We start from the raw sequence: 24,070 nt of genomic DNA on the forward strand, positions 1-24,070 counted from the left end.
ACAAATACCACAATTATTGATTATTATTATTATTAAGAGGCAGAAGTGCATTCCATTATATTTACTTCAATTTTTCCTTCCGTCTCTGCTTGGTTTTCCTTCCCCATACTAAGACCCGTAAATCCGTTGAAGGCTTCATTGTCCGGGGGGTGTGAGATCGGAGGGCAAACTGCAGAATGATTTAACACTGTGGGAACGTAATCAGTGAGACCGTTGCAGAGAGCTTCCAAGAAAGGTCCATGGTTCCCACGCAGACGATAATGAGGCTGCGTAGCAGAAGCCTCTGGAGAAGGGAGGCCTGGAGCAATGACTCATTTGGCGGGGTCTTTGCCCGTGGCTAATTAATAGTTTGGGGGTCACGGGGCTACCTTTTGGCCTCCCTGACATCTGCCTGCTTTTCTGTGGCTTGTCCTCCAACTCTGTCCACCGGGCGTGAGAGGTCACTTGCAATTGATCTGGATTCCGATGTCTGGCTCGAATCTCTGCAGAGTTCCCCATGAAGCTTCACAGGTGAAAAGATCGGTTTTTGTTTGTTCCCCATGCTGTTTCTGTGTTCCTGGCATTATGGGATTGGGTCATGGCTGAATTTTTTTTTTAAATGGTATTTAAGTGCTTACTATGTGCCAGGCACTGTACTAAGTGCTGGGGTAGATACAAGCTAATCAGGTTGGACACAGTCGCTGTCCCATGTGGGGTTCACAATCTATGTAGGAGTAAGAATTAATTCCCATTTTGCAATTGAGGAAACTGAGGCCGGAGAAGTGAAGTGACTTGTCCGAGGTCTCACAGCAAGCACTCTTGGATGGATTTCCTGCCACCAAGGAAGATCCTAGGACAAGAGACTGATAAACAGCAGGTACGCTAGCTGGACCAAGGACCAGCCTGGCTTTTCAGAGGAAATGGCTCCTCTGGCCCAAAGAAACAGATAATGAAGGGTGTATTAAAGCTTGGAATAAACTACTGTCATGATCGGAAGATCATTTGGTAAAGAAGATCGATTTCTTTTAGGTGGAGGCTTAATATCTGAGAGGGCTATCATTTCTCCAGATTAAAGACTTAATCTGTTTTGGAATGTTTAGCCAAACCCTGGCAGAGCAGCTAAGGGTTGGCATCTCTTGGTAAGACAAAATACGTTTTCTTTTTCACAACAAAAGACCCCAGAGGGTGGGGGCTTATCATTTGATTTTGCTGATCTGAGAGGTCTGTCATCTTTGATAATTCACCACAGCGGATCAAGCTCCGTGTGGAAAATAACACATTAGCTCCAGCTCCAAGTCTCCCACTTTTCAGGGAAAGTTGAATTCTTTCTTTCAGTCTTTTCACCAGTAAAAGATTTAGAAATGGGGTTTTGAATCATTTGTGTATATTCAAATTTGTGTAAGAGTTCATTCAGTTTTAGAAGGATTTTTCTTTTTCAATATGGAAGATGGCGTCATTGCTCTGATAACTGCAGGCATTTCCCACTAAATTATTATATAGCCCAGTTTATTACAAAATTCATTGTCTTTAAGGATTCAAATCCTGGCCTCCTTTATCTTTCACAGTAATGGGTTGCTCTTTTACTCTAAGCCCACCGTCACTTAAAAAAAAAAAAAAAAAAAGAAATTTCTACATCCTCCTCATGGGTTTCGGCTTTGATGTTTTGAAGCCACTGAGTTAGAAATTCTTTGAAATTTAGAAATAAAGAAAATCACTGCCCCGTTCGTTGAGAAGTTTTGCTTTTCTTTTAAGGCTTCTGTGTTCACCTGGAAAGTTTAGACATTCTTTTTTTCACCCTGTTGTCAGCTCCCAGGGAACTGAGATATCCAAAGGTTGGGCAAAATTGTAGTAATTCAAGATACGTTTAGTTCCAATAGCTGGGAACTGTAGAAAATGGCTATACACAGACCAAATTCAGGACAGAGAGAGGTCTACTCAGGATCACTAGAGAGAAAAGGATGTTGTGTGATTGTCCATTCCCAGTCATGAAGGTGAGTGTCCAGGAGGATACTTATAACACTTCCCTCCTATTATCGATCACTGGTGTTGATTGTGTGCTCACAGTACTAAGTGTGTGGAGAGTGAAATAGTAGAGTTTGAAGATGTGATCCCTGCCCTCAAGGTCCTGGGAGTCAGAAGGTCATGGGTTCTAATCCCACATCCACCACATGTCTGGTAGGGGACCTTGGACAAGTCACTTCACTTCTCTGGGCCTCAGTGACTTCATCTGTAACATGGGGATCGGGATTGTGAGCCCCACGTGGGACAGGGACTGTGCCCAACCCGATTATCTTGCGTCTACCCTGGCGTTTAGAACGGTGTCTGGCACTGAAATCTCTAGACTGTAAACTCCTCCTCTGGATTGTAAGCTAGTTATGGGCTGGGAATATGCTAATTCTCTTATAGTATACTCTCCCAAGCACTTAGTTGACTGCTCTGCACTTAGTAATCACTCAAAGACGATTGATAGTAAGCCCTTAACAAGACCATTATTATTAACAACACACCAGAGAAGCAGCGTGGCTCAGTGGAAAGAGCCCGGGCTTTGGAGTCAGAGGTCATGGGTTCGAATCCCGGCTCTGCCACTTGTCAGCTGTGACTGTGGGCAAGTCACTTAACTTCTGTGGGCCTCAGTGACCTCATCTGTAAAATGGGGATGAAGACTGTGAGCCCCACGTGGGACGACCTGATTCCCCTGTGTCTACCCCAGCGCTTAGAACAGTACTCTGCACATAGTAAGCGCTTAACAAATACCAACATTATTATTATTACATAGTAAGCACTTAACAAACACCATTATTATTATTATTAGGGAATTGTTGAATTTCAGACTTTTCCACAAGTTTCCGGGAGTCTCACGTTTGGCAGACTGCTGTGAGACAGGCCTTGTCGAAGCCACCTTAAGGCCTGCAACTTTCAGATCAGTGAGTGCTGATTGGTTTGGGGTGAGGCAGTTAAAAATCTCTAGAATGGAGGCTCAATGTGGGCAAGGAACGTCTCTACCGACTGTTTTGTTGTATTCATTCTTTCAATCAAATTTATTGAGCACGTACTGTGTGCGGAGCACTGTACTAAAGCGCTTGGAAAGTCAAGCAACAGATAGAGACCATCCCTGCCCACGGTAGGTTCACAGTGTAGAAGAGGGGGAGACAGGTATTTAAAACAAGTAAATAAGCATCAATATAAATAGAATTATAGATATATACACATCTTTAATATAAATAAATAGAATTATAAATATGTACATATATACAAGTACTGTGGGGCGGGGAAGGGGGTAGGGCAAAGGGAGAGAGTCGAGGCAAAGTTGGGGGAGCAGAGGAAAATGGGGGCTTAGTCTGGGGCTTGTACTCTCCCAAATGCTTAGTGCAGTGCTTTGCACACAGGAAGCAGCATGGCTTAATGGATAGAGCACAGGCTTGAGAGTCAGAAGAACCTGGATTCTAATCCCAGCCCTGCCACAAGTCAGCTGTGTGACTTTGGGTAAGACACTTCACTTCTCTGGGCCTCAGTTAACCTCATCTGGAAAATGGGGTTTAAGTTTGGGAAACCCATGTGGGACAGGGACTGGGTCCAACCTGATAAACTCGTATCTGCCCCAGTGCTTAGAACGGTGCCTGGCATAAATTAAGCGCTTAACAAGTACCATTATTATTATTAGGAAGCGCTCAATAAATGCCATTGATGAATTGACTGATTCTTAAAGGCAGCTTCACATTCATTGGTAGAACAACCTCCTAGGCCTTTCCCAGAGCTTCAGGCTCTAACTGGAATTTTTCCCTGGAACAGTTTTCCAAGTCCATGCCATAATCGTTGCCGCGTCGATTCATATTCATAGCCACAAACAGGTGAGCCTTGGGGTCACGAGTCCGGTGATTCTGTATGTGACTGGTGACCTTTAACACTATCCTATTTCTTTCACAAAAGACCCAAATGAGAGAGATTCGTCGTCCAGACTTCCTTTTTATTTGCACTTTTTTTCATCTCATCCAGCACCTAATTTAGGAAGAAGACATAACGAAAGAGTATCTTGAATATGCATCACGGGTTCCAAAAATGAAAAGAAATTGGATTTGGATAGCACTTACTCAATAGACAGCTATGATACATGGTAAGAAGGTGCACTGTCTGCCCTGTGATAGATTAAACTACTTTGTAGGAAAATTACTGTGAGCCAGTCACACGGCCACCGTGGCTAAATCTTTAATAAAATTCTCTTCCATATTCAGGAGTGAGGTATGAAGTGCACAATAAGGGGAGTGAAGTAGAGTGCCATTTATCAAACCCTGGCTAGGTCTGTAATCTTGGGCTTTATCCCTTTTTCAGTACTTTATTTGTCTTTATTGTTGCACGGAGGCATATTTATCCAGGGCAGGGGCAAGGGAAGCCTTGATGAAGCTCCCTTCTCTACCCTGCCTTCAGCTCCCTCTCCCTTTCTCCCCACCACACTCCCATTTTTCCCTCTACCTGTTTTTTGGTTGAGATAAGAGAACTGTCATTCTGGTCAGCAGCATCGGCTTGTTTCCTTGAAGGTGGTCCTCTGCTTGTTTCGTTTTCCTCCCTTTGCCGTCTCTCTCGTACTGTCCCTTTTCTTTCTCCCCCCCCCGCCTTTCCTCCTCCTCCTCCTCCTCCTCCTCCTCATCCCTTTCCCTTCCTCTCTTTCTCTCTCCTCTCCCTTCCCCCTCTCATCACCTTCCCTTCCTCCTCCCCTTCTTAACTTCCTCCCTTTCCCTCCTCTTCTCCCGTGCGCTCTAAACCTCTTTTTCCTTCAGCCCTTCCCCTTGTTTCCCCTCTCCTCCATCCCATTCCCCTCCTCTTCATCTCTCCCTCCCTCTCCCTGTCTTCTTTTCCTTCTGAGTCTTCCTTTTCTGTCTTCTCTTCTCCCTCTCCCTTTCCCTCTCCGCCATCTGTTTTCTCTTTTCTCTTCTCCTCTACCATCTTCCTCTCCTGTCTGTCATCTCTTCTCCCTCTCCTCTGTCTTCTCTCCTCCTTCTCGCTTTCCTTCCCTTTCTCTGTGTTGGGTCCATGTGACAGTGACAGTGGCGTGGGAATGACCCTTGGAAAGATGGCAGCGTTAGGCTGTATTGTAGCCTGCCCCTGAGTGGAAAGTCTTAGCTGCAGCTGAAACCAGCAGCAAGCAGTATTTTCCTATTCGGGATCAGGTAGTTGTGGTGAAAACACCTCCTTCTACTCTCCTGACCCCCCCCATTATAAGTTTCTCATGAAAAGCTATAAAGAAGCCCTAGATCTCATTTTGCCAGGCTCTCTAAATGCAGTAATAACAAAGTTGGTCCAACTATCTACCACCGCTGGGTAACGGGCTGAAAAGAGGTCAGCACTTACATCTGTATCCGTCATTTCCTTATTTCTACTGAAGTCTGACTCCCCCTCTAGACTGTAAGCTCATTCTGGGCAGGCAATGTGTCTGTTACATCATTCTATTGGACTCTCCCAAGCATTTGATACAGAGCCATGTACCAGGTTAGTGCTCATTAAATATGATCGAGACGAAAGAGAGACGCGTGTAACAGAGCCTGGGGTTCCCAGTCAATCATAGTCAGCAAGGGTGGGAGCTGGAGGCTTGTTCTCATCTCAGCAGGTTAGGCATCCTTAATATTGATGATGATGATTGTTGTTAAGTGCTTACTATGTGCCAATGCAGGGGTAGATACAAAGTAATCGGGTTGGACACATGGGGCGCACATTCTTAGTCCCCATTTTCCAGATGAGGTAACTGAGGTTCAGGGAAGTTCATTTAATCACATTTATTGTGCATTTGTGTGCACAGCACTGTACTAAGGTCTTGAGAGAATGCAACCTAACAAACCTGGGGCTGATTTCTTTTACCAGTGTCAGAACCCCTTTTTTTATTGTTTGAATAGCAGTTTTATAACAGAACATTTATATCCAGGGTGGCTTTGTACCTGAGTGAAAGAGAGTAATGATGGAGCGTGATACGGCAACAATGGTCACGATAACTGCGCTTGTAAAAGCGGACAGGGTTGTAGGGGGCTTGCTGGATGTAAGCTTTCCTCAGGGCCCTCAGGATCTAGGCATCGCATCCTCGAGGAACACGACTGGTTTGGCCCTTCGGGGAATTTCACAGTCTTCCGTCGGTTTCTGAGAGTCTCGCGTTTGGCGGACTCTTGAGAGGGAGCAGAGAAAGGCTATTCCCTGATTTCCCCACTCCCCGAGGACCTCCAGTGACCACCCATCCACCTCGGCATCAAACACCTCCTGTCGACTTTAAAGCACTCAATCAGTCAGTTGATCATATTGAGTGCTTTCTGTGTGCAGAGCACTGTACTAAGCGCTTGGGAGAGCACAGAGCAATGAACAGACACATTCCTCGCCCACAATGAGCTTAGAGTCTAGAGGGGGACTCGGACTTTCATATCTGGCATGGCTAAGTGGATTGAGCACGGGCCTGGAAGTCAGAATGACCGCCCATGTGTCTGCTTTGTCAACCTGGGCGAGTCACTTCATTTCTCCAGGCCTCGGTTGCCTCATCTATAAAATGGGGATTAAGAGCATGAGCCCCATGTGGGAAGGGACTGTGTCCAACCTGATTAACTTGTATCTACCCAGCGCTTAGAACGGTGCTGGGTACATAGTAAGTGTTGAACAAGTACCATCATCATTATTATTATACAAATAGATTTTACAATCACCTTGTCCCCTCCACATTACAACCTTGCAGAAAGCATAGTGTAGTTATCTGACGGCAATGTTTTTACCAGCCTACCTTTTTCCCCCACCCCCTCACCCATAGGTTACGCTGGCAGTCACACAGAACCAGTCAACATTATTTACGACTTGAAACTCATAAATCATTACTTGCCCCTGGGATAGCAGCCATTTACCATGCTGACATGTATTATTTCAGGAAGAGAACAAACATATTTATCCAGTGGGACAGAAAGAATAGAAACAAAATCAGGAGGGATTGGAGGATTAAAGGATCAAGGAAGTAGAAAACTGGATGGAGTAGGAGGAATTCATGGCCTAGAAAATGGGTGGCCTAGTGGAAAGAGCATGGGCCTTTGTGTTAGGGGACCTAGATTCTAATCCCAGCTCTGCCACTTGTCTGCTGTGTGACTTTGGGCAAATTACTTTACTTCTCTGGGCCTCAGTTATCTCACCTGTAAAATGGAGATTTTTTAAAAATGGTATTTGTTAGACAACACTTATTATGTGCCAGGTACAGTACTAAGTGATGGGGTAAACACAAGCTTATCAGGTTGGACACAGTCCCTGTCCCACATGGGCATAGTCTCATTCCCCATTTTACAGATGAAGTAACTGAGGTCCATAGAAGTGAAGCCACTTGCCCAAGGTCACACTGGAGGCAAGTGGTGGAGCCAGAATTAGAACACAGAATTCAGAGATTAAGACTGTGAACACCAGTGAGCATTTAGGAAACCCCACAATCACTTTTAAATTGTGAAACGAGAAGTGACACGGCCTAGTGGAAAGAGCATGGGCCCGGGAGTCGGAAGGACCTGGGTTCTTTATCCCATTAGATGTAGTTCTTCAAGTCTTTCCTTGACTCTCTCTCCAATCTGACTTCCGTCCCCTTTACTTCACAGAAACTGCCCACCCGATGATCTCCTTCTTGCCAAATCCCAAATTCAGCGGCCTCTGCTCCATCCTAATCCTCCTCGACCTCTCAGTTGCCTTTGACACTTTCAACCACCCCCCATCTCCTGGAAACATTATCCAACCTCGGCTTCACTGACATTGTCCCCTCCCGGTTTTCCTCCTATCTCTCTGGCCACTAATTCTCTGTCTCTTTCGCGAGCTCTTCCTCTATCTCCCACCCACTAACTTTGGGAAGGGGTCCCTCAAGGTTCAGTTTGGCTCTCTTCTATATGATTAAATCGATTGACTACTACATATCTAACCTTCTATGCCGTTTTCATAATGGAAGAACTTGGCACCATCGGTAAAGCTGGGCTCTGGAAATTAAGTAAATTTGAGAAACTTTTTAAGCAGCATGGTAAACAATGTTGTACAATAGGAAGACGAGGGTCCTGGGAGTCAGATGAGCTGGGTTCTAATTCCAGCTCGGCCACTTATCTGCTGCATGATCTTGGGTGAGTCATTTCACTTCTCTGGGCCTTGGTCCTCATCTCTAAAATCAGGATTCAAAACTTGTTCTCCCTCCGACTTAGACTGATTATTACTATTATTCTTTTTTATGGTATTTAAACCGAGGCCTAGAGAAGTGAAATAACTTGCCCCAGGTCACACAATAAGCAATTGACAGAGGTGGGGTTAGAACTCAGGTCCTCTGATTCTCAGGTCTGGGCTCTTTCCACTAGGATACAATGTAAGAACATCATCTAGAGCAGGGAGGGCAATCCGATTTTTCCCACCTCAAGGCTGCAGAACCTTCTCAGAGGATGGTACCTGGGGAGTTTCCAGTCCTCTATCAGTCTCGACTGTGAGGGGGAGAGTCAAGCAGAGGCATAACCGTTCCGTTTCCTAACTTGGGCAGTGGCTAGTGAGTGGAAGGCAATCCACTACAAGTCAAAACTCACCTGTGCTGGGCAGCAGCGGCGTGGGAGAGTCGAGGATGGAGACTCAAGTTTACTGCCTGGAAGAAGGCAGTGGTCAACCACTTTCAGATTTTTACCTAGGGAAAAAAAAATATGGATCCACTACCAGAACAATTGCAGATGGAGGTGGGACGTTCTGGAAGGGATGTGTTCATGGGTCGGAGATGACTCGAAAGCCGAAGTCTATCCTTTTTTGAGTTTGAAAGCAGCCGGTCACCCTTCACTACATGATCCCGCTCACAGAGGAATGTTTTTATCAGCAAAAATATTGGAAAATATAGATATGGAGAAGCAGCATTGCCTCATGAATGGATAGAACATGGTTTTAGGAGTCAGAGGACCTGTGTTCTAATCTTGGTCTACCCCTTGTCTGCTGTGTGACTTTGGGCAAGTCACTTCTCGGTGCCTCAGATCTCCCTCCTACTTAGCTGTGGGCCCCATGCAGGACAGAGACAGTCTGACTTTATTGTACCTACCCCAGCGATTAGAATAGTATTTGGCCTGTAGTAAGTGCTTAACAAATATTAAGAAAAAAAAATAACCATGTTGTTTGGATTGTATATTTGGTCTTGATCTGCTGCAGAAAAACTTCACTGTGATTTAATACTCCTTGAAGTTCAACTCATCACTCAGTGTTTCTTTGGAAGAAGCAAAACATGTTAAAATAGCAATTACATTTGTAATTATGAATAGCTGAAAGTTTCTGAATTTTTTGATGCCCTCATTCTAGGTTTGATTTTTCAATATATTTTTGATTACCTTCTTTAAACTTGTGGTTATTTTCCGGTGCTGTTTTTTTTTTCCCTACAAGTCTCATTTTAAACTAATAGACAAAAATATCAGGGACTGAGTGTGGGAGGGAGCCAGAAAGTAAAGCAACCTTAACTCCAGGCTCTGAAGTGGAGGTGGGCCCTTAAAATCTCTTTAATACAATCTAAATCAGAGCTGCCCCAAGAGTCTGCTTTTTAATCTTCAAATAACATTTATTAATTTCCTTCACTTTTATCCTCTTTAAATTAATTTGTATCCAGAGTGGCCAACATTGTTCAAATTAATTTGCTCTATTGGATTCCATTTAGCCCCTTTGTAATAACTGAAAAAATCTAATGCCCGGTGAGAATAAAAATATGTTCTCATGGTCATACTTTACATTGTTCTCCTCTCTGAAACAGCGTGGCTTAGTGGAACGAGCCCAGGCTTAGGAATCAGAGAACCTGGATTCTAATCCCAGCTCCACCATTTTTCTGTTGTAGGGCCTTGGGAAGATCATTTAACTTCACTGTGCCTCAGTTCCCTGATCTGTACAATGGGGATTCAATCCCTTGTCTCCCTCCTACTCAGACTGCGAGTTCCACGTGGGACCTGATCTTATATTTTCCCCAGCACCTGGTACAGTGTTTGGCACATTGTAAGTGCTTAATAAACCCCACAATTATTATTATTACAGCTGTGCATAGACTATACACCTCTATACTCTAGTTCCCCTCTGCCTACAGACACCCTCAAGTTTCACCAATACCAAAAAAAGTCCTTTCTAGATCCTTCAGCACCCTACAACTACCATCCCATTTTCCTCCTCCCACTCTCATCTAAACTTCCCGATAGCGTTGTATACATCCATCCACTGCCTCTTTTTATGATCCTTGTCAAGCACTTGCTATGTGTCAAGCACGGTTCTAAGCACTGGGACCGGTATCAGTTAATTAGGTGGGACACAGTCCCTGTCCCACATAGGGCTCACAGTCTACGTAGAAGGGCAAACAGCAATTTAGTCCTTATTTGAGGAAACTGAGGCCCCAAGAAGGGAAGTGGCTTGCCCAGTGTCACAACAGGCAAGCGGCAGAGTGGGGATGAGAAACCAGCTGCTTTCATTCAATCGTATTTATGGAGGACTTACTGTGTGCAGAGCACTGTAATAATGGTATTACGTTAAGCGCTTACCATGTTCCATGCACTGTACTAAGCGCTGGGGCGGCTACAAGCAAATCGAGTTGAACACAGTCCCTGTCCTCCGTGGGGCTCACACTCTCAATTCCCATTTTCCAGATGAGGCAGCTGAGGCCCAGTGAAGTGACTTGGCCAAGGTCTCACAGCAGACGTGTGGCGGAGCTGGGATTAGAACTCAGGTCCTTTTGATTTCAGGCCTGTGCCCTAACCAAGAGAGAGGTAATTGAGTGCCATCAAAGCACAATCTCCTCACTCCTCCAGTTCTCACCACACGACCCTCAGAGATGTCAGCAGAAATCAGATAGCTTTCCCTAATTGCCATTGTTCTTGTCTGTCTGTCTCCCCCGACTAGACCGTAAGCCCGTCAAAGGGCAGGGCCTGTCTCTATCTGTTACCTATTTGTACATTTCAAGCGCTTAGTACAGTGCTCTGCACATAGTAAGCGCTCAATAAATACTATTGAATGAATGAATGAATTTACTGGGCTCTTACTTTGGGCAGAGCCCTGAACTAAGCATTGGGGAGAATAGAATACGAACAGTGTAGGTAGAACCCTTACCAAAGACTTTAATTATTCTATTTATTATTATCACTGCCCACAGGAACGATTTGACAGTTCTGCGAAGCGGCAGATACTAAGTCCAGGTGTAAACAGCGGGGGCGGGTAGTGATTATTTGCCGAGGAGGTGGTCGATTAACCAAGAAACCCCAAAATTCCCACACAGCGGCATCAATTGTGAGAGTAACATCACAGTCCCACACACATGATGAACATAATGTAACGATATTAGAAATCAATAGTGTGTGTTTATGGTATACGGTGCCTAAAATATACAATAGCGGCTTCCATAAATCATTTATTTTCAGTCATGATTGATGACCTCATAATTCACAAGTGACGGAGCAGAGCAGAGCCACAAATGAGTTATGAAATGTCATCAATAACGAATGGAAATAAATGATTTATCCAGCCTCTCTCCCCATTGTACGTTCAGTTTATGCACCAGCGGTTAATGATAAAAACGCAGAAAATGGGTGCAGTGTGTGTTTTTTCTCTTCCCCCGCTCCACACCACACACATACACACCATCCATACCATTTTACACTTTGTTGGTATTTATTGGCCATGAAAGAAATAATCAAGGTGGTAATAGGAGCATGGGGATTATTGGGATGATTGGATCTTTAAAGATCCAACCCTTTTGGGAAGAATAAAAAATCTGTCACTTCCTATTGACTGAAAGGAATGAATAAAGTGCGACTGCTTGAGTCACGCTGTGCTTTCCTGGCACTTCAAGTCCTGGGGAGAGATGGCAGTATCGGTGTGAATTTCAAGATGTCTTTTCAGAACTTTCTTTGCAGTAGTTGCCACTCAAGCCCAAAACTGCCATGCAACTGAGAGCTTGGAAGTTCTGTGTCTCCGGGGTGATATTAACAGGGTTTAGTGGCGGGAGAAAAATGAAATATTTCTTACTGTAATTCCATGGGCTATATCACGGATATTGTACAGATAAGCCGACTCAAATCTAGAGCATGCTCAGAAAGGATTTGTGGGAATGTAATATACGAATTGATTCGGTTTTGGAGAAAACGATATGGCTAGAAAAACGGGATCATAGTTCTAGAACTCCAGAACACTGGAAGCGGCGTGGCCCAGGTTCTTTCTACTGGGAGTGAGAGGACCTGGTTTCTAATCCTGGATTCACCACTTGCCGGGCTTTTGTGACTGTGGGCAAGACACTCAATTTCTCCAGGCCTCAGTTACCTCATCTGTAAAACGGGGATTAAGACTGCGAGTCCCATGTTGGACAGGGACTATGTCCAACCTGATTATCTTGAATCTACCCCAGTGCTTAGTGCCAAGCACTGTACTAAACTTATTGTCATTATTATTATTCCTTCAGCAATCAATATTCACCCCTCCCCCCCGGCCCCATAGCACCTTATACTCTTCCATTTCCCCTTTCTATATTTGGTTTGACTGTCTCGTGCCCCCTGTTGAATAGGAGATTCTTGTAGGCAGGGTTTGGTTATACGTACTCTATTGTGTCATCCACTCCCGACCGCTTAGTTCAGTGCTCTCTCCTCCAGACTGTAAGCTCCTTGGGGTCAGGGATTGTGTCTACCACCTTTTCTGTATTGAACTCTCCCACGTTCTCGCAAGTGCTCAATAAATACCATTAGATTGATTAAGACTGTGAGCCCCATGTGGGCTGGGATCCCTGCCCAACCCTATGATCTTTATCGACCCCAGTGATTAATACAGTGTCCAGCTTGTTATATATAATTATAATAATTGTTTAATAATAGTAATTTTATCAGTCTTATGCAGTTGAGTCGTTTCCGACCTCTAGCGACACCATGGTCACATCTCTCCCAGAACACCACGCTCTCCATCTCCCATCGTTCTGGTAGTGGATCCATAGAGTTTTCTCGGTAAAAATACAGAAGTGGTTTACCATTGCCGCCTCCTGCGCAGTAAATTTGAGTCTCTGCCCTCAACTCTCTTCGTTGCCGCTGCTGCACGGCACCGGTGAGTGTTGACTTGTAGCAGATGGCCTTCCACTCACTAGCCGCTGCCCAAGCCAGGAATGGAATGGGTAGGCCTCTGCTTGACTCTCCCTCCCGTAGCCAAAACTGGTAGAGGACTGGAAACTCTCCAGGTGTGACCCTGAGACGGGATTGTATCAGTACAATTACTGTTATTATTATTGCCATCAGGTAATAGCTCCGCACATAGTAAGCACTCAATAAATATTGTCAATGGATTGACTCGGTGGGTGGGAGGAAGGGCCCTGGTGAAAAGCCAGCCAGATGCTGGAGGCAGATGATGTTTCCAGCCCTGACCAGGCTCTGAAAAGGGGCCAAATCTTTTTCGGAGGCTTAAATCCCCCCTGGTGGAGTAGGCCCAGAAAGAAAGAACTAACCTCATTTGCACTCTCTGGGCCGAATGGCCCCTTTAATATTTCCCTTTTCCATTATGTGTTTTATTGAGCTCTCTTAATTGCATCTATGAAAGTGTCAAATAAACACATAAAAGCCTGCCAATATTTATTTTTAACTGTACTACTGTCTTCAAAGTTGGGAGTTTCCAAACTGAAGACAAGATGATCCCTGGTTTAGAGCAGGGTTTTACATTTTCCACCAGCCCCGCATTCTGTGCTTTTAATTCTGTGGATGGTGGTTTGAAGGCAACTGGGAATTTCATTCATTCAGTCGCATTTATTGAGCACTTACCGTGTGCAGATCACTGTACTCAGTGCTTGGGAGAGTACAATGTAACATTAAACAGATTCCCTGCCCACAAAGAGCTTCAGTCAGTGACTGTATTTATTGAGCACTTACAGTGTGCAGAGCACTGTACTCATGGCCTAGGGAGATTTGTGAACTTTTAACTGGTGGAATTTGAACAGTAAAAATTGCCCAGAAGTTCTCATTTGTAACCAGGGTCAGAAATCTGCAAGCCACCTATCTTCTGTGGCGTTATTTGGGGAAGTCACTTAGTTTCCTCATCTGTAAAATGGGGATTTAATAACTGTTGTTCCTCCTACTTAGACTGTGAGCCCCATGTGGGACAGGGACTTTGACCTGATTATCTTACCTCTACCCTACTGCTTACTAGTGTGCTTAGAACATAAGTGCTTCACAAAAAATTACTATTATTATTATTACAAACTCATGCAGAGTCAAAATGTCATCTTCGGATAGTAATGGAGGAGAGCTTTTTTATGGTATTTAAGTGCTCACTATGTGCCAAGCACTGCATTAGCACTGGAATAGGTACGAGATAATCAGGTGGGGCTCCCAGTCTTTATCCCCATTTTTCAGATGAGATAACTGAGGCACAGAGAAGTTAATTGACTTTGCCCTGGGTCACAGAGCAGACAAGTGACAGAGCTGGAATTAGAACACAGGTCCTTTTGATGCCACTTGTTAGATTTTAATCCAATCTGATTAGCTTGTATCCCAGCGTTTAGAACAGTGCTTGACACATGGTAAGCATATATCAAAGAATTCCATGGCAAGTAAGAAACTTACTCTTGATTCAGGTTCTGCCTGGTACTACCAGAATCCTTAGGAATGCTTTTCTCAAAATCATTTGAGAATGAGAGTCTATCAGCTAGCAAAGGTCTTTTAAGATTAGGAGAGGGATCCTTGGTGTGTGTTTTTCTCCTTCTTTCTTTTTTTCGCTTCTTTCTTTCCTTCTTCCTTCTTTTTTCCTTCCTTCTTTCTCTTTCTCTCTTTCTTTCTCTCGATTTTTCTCTTCAACAACTGTCTTTTATCTTCAGCTCCCTGACTGTTGGGACACATTATTCAAGCTTTTCTCAATACCCTGCTTATGAGCTGACTGGTGAGTAACTCTGTCTGGAAATTTGGGTATATAAGTATGTTGATTTGTGGATTGGTGATAGTGTGTGTTTCTACCCTAATGTTTGGTGGTATGTAGACATTGCTCCACTCTAGATTAAACTTTGATGCCTAAAGGAGTCATGCTTCTCCAAAGGATCTTTCACCTCCAGTTTCCCTCACCCTTTTCCTTCCCTTAACTGTAAGGTTGTTGTGGGCAGGGAATGTGTCTTTTTATTGTTGAATTGTACTCAAGTTCAAGACAGTGCTTTGCACACAGTAAAAGCTCAATATGTTTTAGTGAATGAATGAACATAGAGAAGGGGTTAGCTTGCATTTATCACTCTTAGAATAGAGGACTTCACAGGAGGAATAGAAAGGCTTAATTATAAAGACAAAACTTCGGGGTCTCTTGTAGCTCCTTCTGCCTTTGTCTCATTTTAGCCTTCAGTAGTGTTTATGTGTGTATGTCTGTGTGCATAATATTTTTTTTACTCGTGCTGGCTATTCAAATACTAAAACTGGGTAAATAAACACCCTGAAGTTCTCAGCTCTGTGATAGTCTGGGATTTATATTTGTGTGTTTTGGTTTTATTATTGAGAAGTGTGTCCTAGTGAAATAGAGCGCAAGACTGAGAGAGGACCTGGGTTTTAATCTTGGCTCTTCCACTTACTGCTGGGTGACCTAGGGCAAGTCACTTCACTGTGCCTCAGTCCCCTCATCTGTAAAAATGGGGGTTCAGTACCCAATCTCCCTCCCATTGATTGTAAGCCCCATTAGAGACCTGATTAGCTTGTATCTACCCCAGTGCTTAGTAAAGTGCTTAGCATATAGTAAGTGCTTAACAAATACAATTATAATTATTTTTTATGAATTAAAGTCCTGTGTGACACAGTGACAGTGTCTGATCTGATTATCTTTATCTTCCTCAGCACTTAGAACAGTGCATGACACACAATAATTACTTAACAAATACCACAATTATTATTCTTGCAACCTTAAATAGAACCTGGTCATGCTTGAAGAGCCACACTGCTTAATACACCCGTCCTTTCCTCTGGGTAGAACTTGAAATCTTTCCGTTTTTCCAGTCGATTCAGAAGGTTAGATACTACTTCCTGATGATTCTGCCGCTCCAAGCCAGAGGTAACCGGATCAGAAGCGTAGAAAGTCTGTGATCCGTCCAGGTGATGCGACCTACCTCTCATCTGATAAAATTCACTCAGTGGTATTTATTGAGCACTTACGGTGTACACAGCACTGCACTAAGTGCTTGGGAGAGTACAATAGAGCAATAAACAGACACATCCCCAGCCCACAAGGACCTTACAGTCTAGAGGACTGTATGTCACTTATTCTTTCTTCATGACATCAACCTTTCTGACTCCTTTCCCTGAGGTTGTGTGTATTAAAACCTTTTAAAGTTTCAAAATCATTCCCATTTCAAGGCTTGCACTTGCCGACCAAGTAAATATAGAAAAGTTCCACAAAGCCTATTAATAAGCATTTTGTTTACATATTTTTATCTCAATTATCTATGCCCATAGGACTCATTCAATCAATTTTTCACTAAGTAGTTTTCAAAATATAATTACTCTTATGGGTAAGTCTATGAACAGCAGTGTCATTTACACTATAGTTCACTAATTGCACTGCGAAGCCATTATAATGAATTATACCAGTACATTCTTCAAGAAGATCAGTTAATGCTAATCACTTGTATCACATTTATCACCTCGAAGAGATCCATCTATAACAGCCTTTTCATTTCCAGCCTCATTTCTTTTTAATTCTCTTGTAATGCAAGTAATGGCCATAAATATATACAGCCCGCCAGGCTCTTGTCACCTTAGTCTGGTGGAATAGGATGCAGAGCTTAGTGCCAAAGGGTCACCTCAAAGTCTGAAGGATCACTTTTAGGATCCACCACTGATTTCCTCTGAAACGATTTCCACTCAAGGCAGATGGAAATGTGGGATGCTGGAAGAAGTCCCCCAGAACAGTGCTTGGCACGTAATAAGCGTTTACCAAATACCATAATAATAATTATTATCATCCACCTCCCCCCATCTCATTTCCCCCCACTTCCACATCCTCCATGGGGTCGAGAGCTCTGGTTTTGATTCATTTGTTCAATCATATTTACTGAGTGCTTACTGTGTGCAAAGCACACTTTTTGATCCAGTCATTTCCCAGCACTGAGTTCAGTGCTCTCCGCACAGTAAACACTCAATAAATATCACTGATTTGGACTGTACTCTCCCAAGTGCTTTCTTCAGTGCTTTGCACATGGTAAGTGCTCAATAAATGCTAATGTTTGTAGTGTACTCTCCCAGTGCTTAGTACAGTGCCCTGCACGTAGCTTTCAACAACTACCATTGAATAACAATAGAAACATTGATAGTAGTGCATTTATTGAGTGTCTCTTTGGTGCAGTACACTCTGCTTGGTGCCGGGGAACAACCAATTAAAGAAGTGCCTCATTCCCTGTCTCTGGATTCCCAGAGCCAAACGTAACGGTGAGGAAACTGAAATACATAGAGAGATCATCTGATTCAAGAAATCTCAGCATATTAGTAGTGAACCTAGCAAATCCAAAGTAGTGTTGCCTACAGTGCTTTGCACCTAGAAAGCGCTTAAAAAATGTCACTATTATTATTATTTACACCACACCCTCTGGGTCACCCGTCGTCGATATTACAAACTACGACTGCTTCCTAGTTGGGTCAAATGTTAGTGTTCAGCAAATCATTTTTTCAAATCGTAAAAGTCAAATCCAAATGTGTTAAGGCGTTTTTGTTTTTGTCATCGTGATCCCTTTCCATGCTTGTGCACTATTAGCGAGTTGCATAAAACCTGCCAGTGTCCTAGTCTGCAGATCAAGCAGTAAAAAAGAGCAATTATAAGATGTATACCAGAGATGGAAAAGAACAGTATTTTAAAAGCAGTGTTGGGCTTTTGAAGTGTTTTGAAGTGTCGCTCTGTGGAAAATAAAGATCAAGATAAGTTGGAAAAAGAGAATCTGGGAATTAGGAGAAAAAGTGAAAAGAGCATGGGCCTGGGAATCAGAGGACCTGGGTTCTAATCCCAGCTCTGCCATCTACTTACTCTGTGACCTAGGGCAAGTGACTTCACTTCTCTTTGCCTCAGTTTCCTCCACTGTAAAATGGGGATTCAATACCTGTCCTCCCTCCTGTTTAGACTGTGACCCCCATGTGAGAGAGGAACTGGGTCCATCCTGGTTAACTTGTATCTACCTCAGTGCTTAGAACAGTGCTTGACCCAGAGTAAATGCTTAACAAATAGCATCATCATCATCTGCCATGAGGAACTGAGGGGGAAAAAAATGAGCAGGGTAACACTGACTAGTACAGAGTCAGAGTTCCAGGAGAAGAGGCCAAAAAGAACAGAACGTTAGTGGGCAAGATCCCAAAGAACAAGGTGATTTATTTAGGCAGCTGTTCCCATTGGGTGTTTAGTTTTTTGCCATTCCGATTTTAACATCTCCTGCCTAAAATGCATAGCATTATCACTTCTATATTCTAATCTCTCCTTCGCTGCTTCAAATTATCACTCTTTTATTTCCAAATGGGGCTTCCTTATCCTTTGATCTGCTAATTGGCTTGATTACCTTGAACCCCTTCTTGCCTCCACTGCCTGCCATCTGACAATCTTTTCATCAACTAGTCTCCACTCTTCACACTCCTCTCCTTTCCCCTCCATTTCCTCTTTCCCCTCTCTCTCTGTGTCTTTAGAGCCACAGATTCAGCAGAGGAATTCAATCCCAAGAGGAATTCAAATTTGTTCGAAGCTTCAGTTCCGGGAGACCCTTACATCTTACTGGGAACAGATGTGAACTTTGACGATAATGACATTTTGTGGGTTTGGGGTGGGGGCAGGGATTGTGACCAACCTGGCAACGTTGTATCTACCCTGGCGGTTAGTACAGTGCCTGGCATATAGTGAACTCTTAACAAATACCATAAAAAAAAATAATGGACTAAAAATGATATCTTTATGGCCATTAAGAGCAAAGAAATGTCTTAAAAGGCATTTCAGGGAAATTGTGGATTGCCTTGACCCAAGCTAAGGAGAGAGATTATACATCATGTTGGCTGAGCAGGCGGTGATGTGGTCAATCTGGCAGTTAATAATAATAATAATAATAATAGTGTTGGTATTTAAGTGGTCACTATGTGCAGAGCACTGTTCTAAGCGCTGGGGTAGGCACAGGGGAATGAGGTTGTCCCATGTGGGGCTCACGGTCTTAATCCCCATTTTACAGATGAGGTAACTGAGGCACAGGGAAGTGAAGTGACTTGCCCACAGTCACAGGGCTGACAAGTGGTAGAGCTGGGATTCAAACTCATGACCTTTGACTCCAAAGCCCGGGCTCTTTCCACTGAGCCACGCTGCTTCTCCAATTTTCTCTAGTTGACAATGTTGTCAAAAGTATGATTCAGGATGGGTAGGCAAGGTTGTGAGATGTGATCGATTAGACTATAAGCCCGTCAATGGACAGGGATTGTCTCTATCTGTTGCCGAATTGTCCATTCCAAGCGCTTAGTACAGTGCTCTGCACATAGCGCTCAATAAGGTCTATTGAATGAATGAATCAGGCTCACAGAGAGCTTGCAGTCTAAGGGAGAGGGCTTAAATATATACTATTACCACCGGTACACATGGGTTTTAAGCCCATTTGCCGGAGCACATCCCCTGTAAATTATGTATACTACTCCGTCTTTCCCTCTAGACCGGAAGCTCGCTGTGGGCGGGGAACAAGTCTACCGATTCTGTTGTACTCTCCCAAGTGCTTACTACAGTGCTCTGCACACAGTAGGTGCTCAATAAATACCTTTTTTTCAATTCCTTTAAGGATTCCATTAATGCTCATGCATATCTGGAGTTAGTGTGTATCATACATACCTATGTGTGGATCTGTTTTTTGTTGCCAAATTGTACATTCCAAGCGCTTAGTACAGTGCTCTGCACAGAGTAAGCGCTCAATAAATACTATTGAATGAATGAATAGCATAAGTGCAAGCTGCATAAGGTTAGATTCTGTTATCAGGCATTTGTCAGAATCACCTTATCTCCTCTATCCCGCTTTGATTTGTGTAAAAAAAAAAAAAAAAAAAAATAGACTTTTTTTCAGCATTTCAATTTAAAATCCAGTTAGCTCTTGAAGTTTTTTTTTTAAAAAAAAGGTTGTTCTTGATAACTTCAGTTGTGGGAACTAAGTACATTAGGGTTACTGCTCTAAAGAGAACTATTTTCCAAAGCATTGCAGGGTAAGAAAAAAATTCTGCCTGAAATCAATAATAAAATAAGTTCATTTCATACAAACACACATCTAAAGCTTTCATGACAGTCTAAAATGTAAAAATGCCTGCAGAGGATATGAGTTTATTGAATTTCCTTACTTCACTGTTTCATGGACTACATCCTAACCGGATGGAGTAATCTAATTGCATTCACCTGAAAGTATATAGGATTTTATTTTAATGTTAAAAAGGTCAGGATTTTCGGAACTTCAATTCTTTCCTGTCTTTGGAATTGCTCTTGGAGCTCAGTGTCAAAGTATTACAAGATAACTTCAATAAAAAGAGGTAGAAATTTACAAACTTAAATATACTTATTCATCTCTTAGAAATACAGTTAAAATTTTGTGAAAAATGCTTCTGAAATACAGTGAGTGGCAAAGTAATAAATACCTTATTGAAAGAGGAGTGAAATTTATATTAATTCATAGGATTAGATATAAGATTTCTGCCAAAGCATTTTGTGAGCTTTGTTGTTTGTTACTTTTTTTATCGCTTTAGGCTTTATTCCAACCCTCGTTTCTTTTTTTTTTCCCTACCTAGATAGTATTAAAAACCCTAGCAAAACGTTCTGATAGTTTCTGAAATTTTTCACGGAAGATTCAGGTTCAATTATTGAAATACTAATCCTGCATCAAGTTTTTTTCAGGGCCAGATCGAATCCGCTAGTGAATAGAGTCTTTGGTCTTGGCATTTATTAAGTGCTTAATATGGACATCGGAAACTGCACTTTAATTAAAACAGTCATGGTCCCTTTCTCACACAAGGCTTACAATCTTGTTTTTTTTAATGGCATTTGCTAAGTGCTTACTATGTGCCAGGCACTGTACTAAGTGCTGGGGTAGGTACTCGTAGATATTTGTCCCTGTTTGACACGGGGCTCAGAATCTTAATCTCCATTTTACAGATGAGGTAACTGAGGCCTAGAGAAGTGAAGGGAGTTGCCCAAGGTCACACAGCAGATACGTGGCAGAGCCAGGACTAGAATCCAGGTCCTTCCGACTCCCAGGCCCGGGCTCTATCCACTAGACCACACTGCTTCTCTGGTTTAAAAAAAAAAAATTATCCCTGCAGATGATTAGTAAGTTAGTGGATACCTTACCTGTGGGAAAGTAGTAAACTTGGTGTGGAGGAGTGTGTACGTGTGTGTGTATATAACCAGGGATCTTTAGGCACACTGTGAGACTGTTGTTGGGTAGGGATTGTCTCTATTTCTTGCCGAATTGTACTTTCCAAGCACTTAGTACAGTGCCCTGCACACAGTAAGCACTCAATAAATACAACTGAATGAGTGAATGAATGTGCTGTGTGGCTTAGTGGAAAGAGCATGGGCTTGGGAGTCAGAGGTTGTGGGTTTTAATCCCGGCTCTGCCATTTGTCAGCTGTGACTTGGGGCAAGTCACTTCACTTCCCTGTGCCTCAGTTACCTCAACTGTAAAGTGGGGATTAAGACTGTGAGCCCCGCGTGGGGCAACCTGCTTACCGTGTATCTACCTCAGTGCTTAGAATAGTACTTGGCACATAGTAAATACTTAACAAATACCATCATTATTGTTATAAAATCAACCCTTAAAGATGATTTTGTAATCCAATCCTAAGGAAAAGACTGACCAGCCACTTTCAATACTGAGAAGAAATAAATTGGAAATTTTTGGTAATACAAATGGGCTTTCCGAGCACTTACGTTACGGGAGAGATTCAACAATAATAATGCCGTGATTATAATGCCATTTCAGTAATAATAGCACTTCTGTTATAAAACACCATTATTATAGAAATGCTATTATAAAGCAAGCTCTGTTATTTAGAATTGCTTCTGCAATAAAAGTGCTTAAAGTCTTCTTGTGGTATAGAAAATTATCGCAAATTTTTCTGCCTCTGCAATGAAATTTTCATTCCAAATCTTATTCGATGCCTCGACAAAACGGCGCTCAGATTTTTCTCTGATGGGTCTTTGAGGAACGGATTGAGTGTTTAGAGCAGGAAATTGCTAGCCTGCTCAAGTCCTTTTGCTCAACTCAACATACTCAACTCCTCCCAGTCTCCACAGAGCAAGGACATCACTATTCTGTGGCTTTTTATTGATGGCCCTCTGTTCGTTTTTTTTTTTTTTTCTTTTCCAGAGCATATGTAGATTTTAGCTGACCAACAGCTAAATTTTTTTTTTAAATGGTATTTAAGTGCCTGCTGTGTACCAAATGAATCAGGTTGGACTCAGTCCCTGTCCCACATGGGAGCTCACAGTCTTCATCCCCATTTTACCGATGAGGTCAGTGAGGCCCAGAGAAGTGAAGTGACTTGCCCGAGGTCACACAGCGGATAAGGGGCAGAGCAGGGATTAGAATCCAGGTCCTTCTGACTCCTAGGTCTATGCTCTGCTATGCACCGCTGAATGATCCTTTTCCACTGTTTTGAGCAATTCATTCATTGTCAAATTTATTGAGCATTTACTGAGGGCAAAGCACTGTAATAAGCACTTAATGTTTTAATTTGTTTGGGTTGCTGGTCTAGTTTCTCACTTCTCAGGTGAGTGAGAGCAAATAATACCTCCGAGTGAAACTTAACTAAAAGTAGCCCAGGATTGGGCTTTGAAGCCAAATTTACATGGACATGCAAATTCGATGTGGTTTTTTTATAAGTTTGCTTGAATCTGGGTGAGGCTTTTTCCCAAGGTGACCCAGCTGGGTTCTCGGTTTGAACTCAGATTTTTCCAAGTTTCTCCCCAAAGTACCGGACCAAATTTCTCTGGGCTGGCATCAAGGTGTTCTCCCTGTTTGGAGCTTTGTGATTCTGGAAACTTCATTCATTCAATTGTATTTATTGAGCATTGTGTGCAGAGCACAATTGTATTTATTGAGCATTGTGTGCAGAGCACCGTGCTAAGTGCTTGAGAGGTACAATAGAATAATAAATGGACAGTCTAGAGGATGAGAATCTTGTCCCTCTTTGCCTTCATCTGTTATTTATTCATATTAATGTCCCCCTCTCCCTCCCCACCAACTGTAAGCTAGGTGTGGGCAGGGAATGTGTCTGTTTATTGTTGGACTCTCCCAAGAACTTTGTACAGTGCTCTGCACACAGAAAGTGCTCAATAAATAAGGTTGAGTGATTCTGTCCAGACTAAAGTACTCCAAACCTTTGAGTCTTTTATCATCTGGAAGGGTTCTATACACCTGATCCTCTCACTTGTCCTTCTCTGTACTTCGACACCAATATCATAAAAATAATAATTGGGATATTTCGTTAAGGGCTGAATGTTAGTCACTGGACTGAGCTAGGATGGATCCAGTCTGATCAGATTGGGTGCAGTCCCTTTCCTACATGATAGTAATAATAGTAATTATGGTATTAAGCGCTTACTATGTGCCAAGCACTGTTCTAAGCACTGGGGTAGACACAAGAGAATCAGGTTGTCCCACATGGGGCTCAATCTTAATCCCCATTGTACAGATGAGGTAACTGAGGCCCAGAGAATTGAAGTGACTTGCCCAAGGTCACACAGCAGACAAGTGGCGGATCTGAGATTAGAACCCACGTGATTTGACTCCCAAGCCCGGACTCTTTCCAATAAGCCACGCTGCTTCTCGAAGGCTCACAGTCCTAAAGGGGTGGGAGAACAGGTATTCGATCCCAATTAACAGATGAGGAAACTAAGGCCCAGAAAAGTCAAGTGAGTTGTCCAAGGTCACACACCACGCCAGTGGCAGAGCTGGGATTAGAACCCAAGTCTCCTGACCCTCGTTCTACTCGGACACACTGTTTGGGTCTGACGGTTATGAGGGAAGAAACGAATGGCTTCTCGTTCTTTCTCCAAGTGCGTAATGAAAGGCTCAGTGAGTTCTATCCACGAGGATGCGTTTTCCGGTAGGGTGTGTTCCTTGTCTGTGAGGTAGACTGAATGAGGATCTCATTTC

General features: G+C 43.1%; 1 long non-coding RNA gene and 1 other non-coding gene across 2 annotated transcripts in view; one reads left to right on the top strand and one right to left on the bottom strand.

Annotated features, from left to right (window-relative positions):
- LOC103170936 overlaps positions 1 to 24,070 on the top strand; it is an 89,338-nt gene that overhangs the window by 62,111 nt on the left and 3,157 nt on the right. The window lies entirely within an intron of this gene.
- On the bottom strand, positions 13,031 to 13,168 carry LOC114805776. The gene has a single exon (XR_003753799.1). It is a non-coding gene; the product is annotated as a small nucleolar RNA SNORA7 (small nucleolar RNA).

The sequence above is a fragment of the Ornithorhynchus anatinus genome, chromosome 19 (genome assembly GCF_004115215.2).
Source record: "Ornithorhynchus anatinus isolate Pmale09 chromosome 19, mOrnAna1.pri.v4, whole genome shotgun sequence".
In the NCBI taxonomy this organism is placed as follows: Eukaryota; Metazoa; Chordata; class Mammalia; order Monotremata; family Ornithorhynchidae; genus Ornithorhynchus; species Ornithorhynchus anatinus.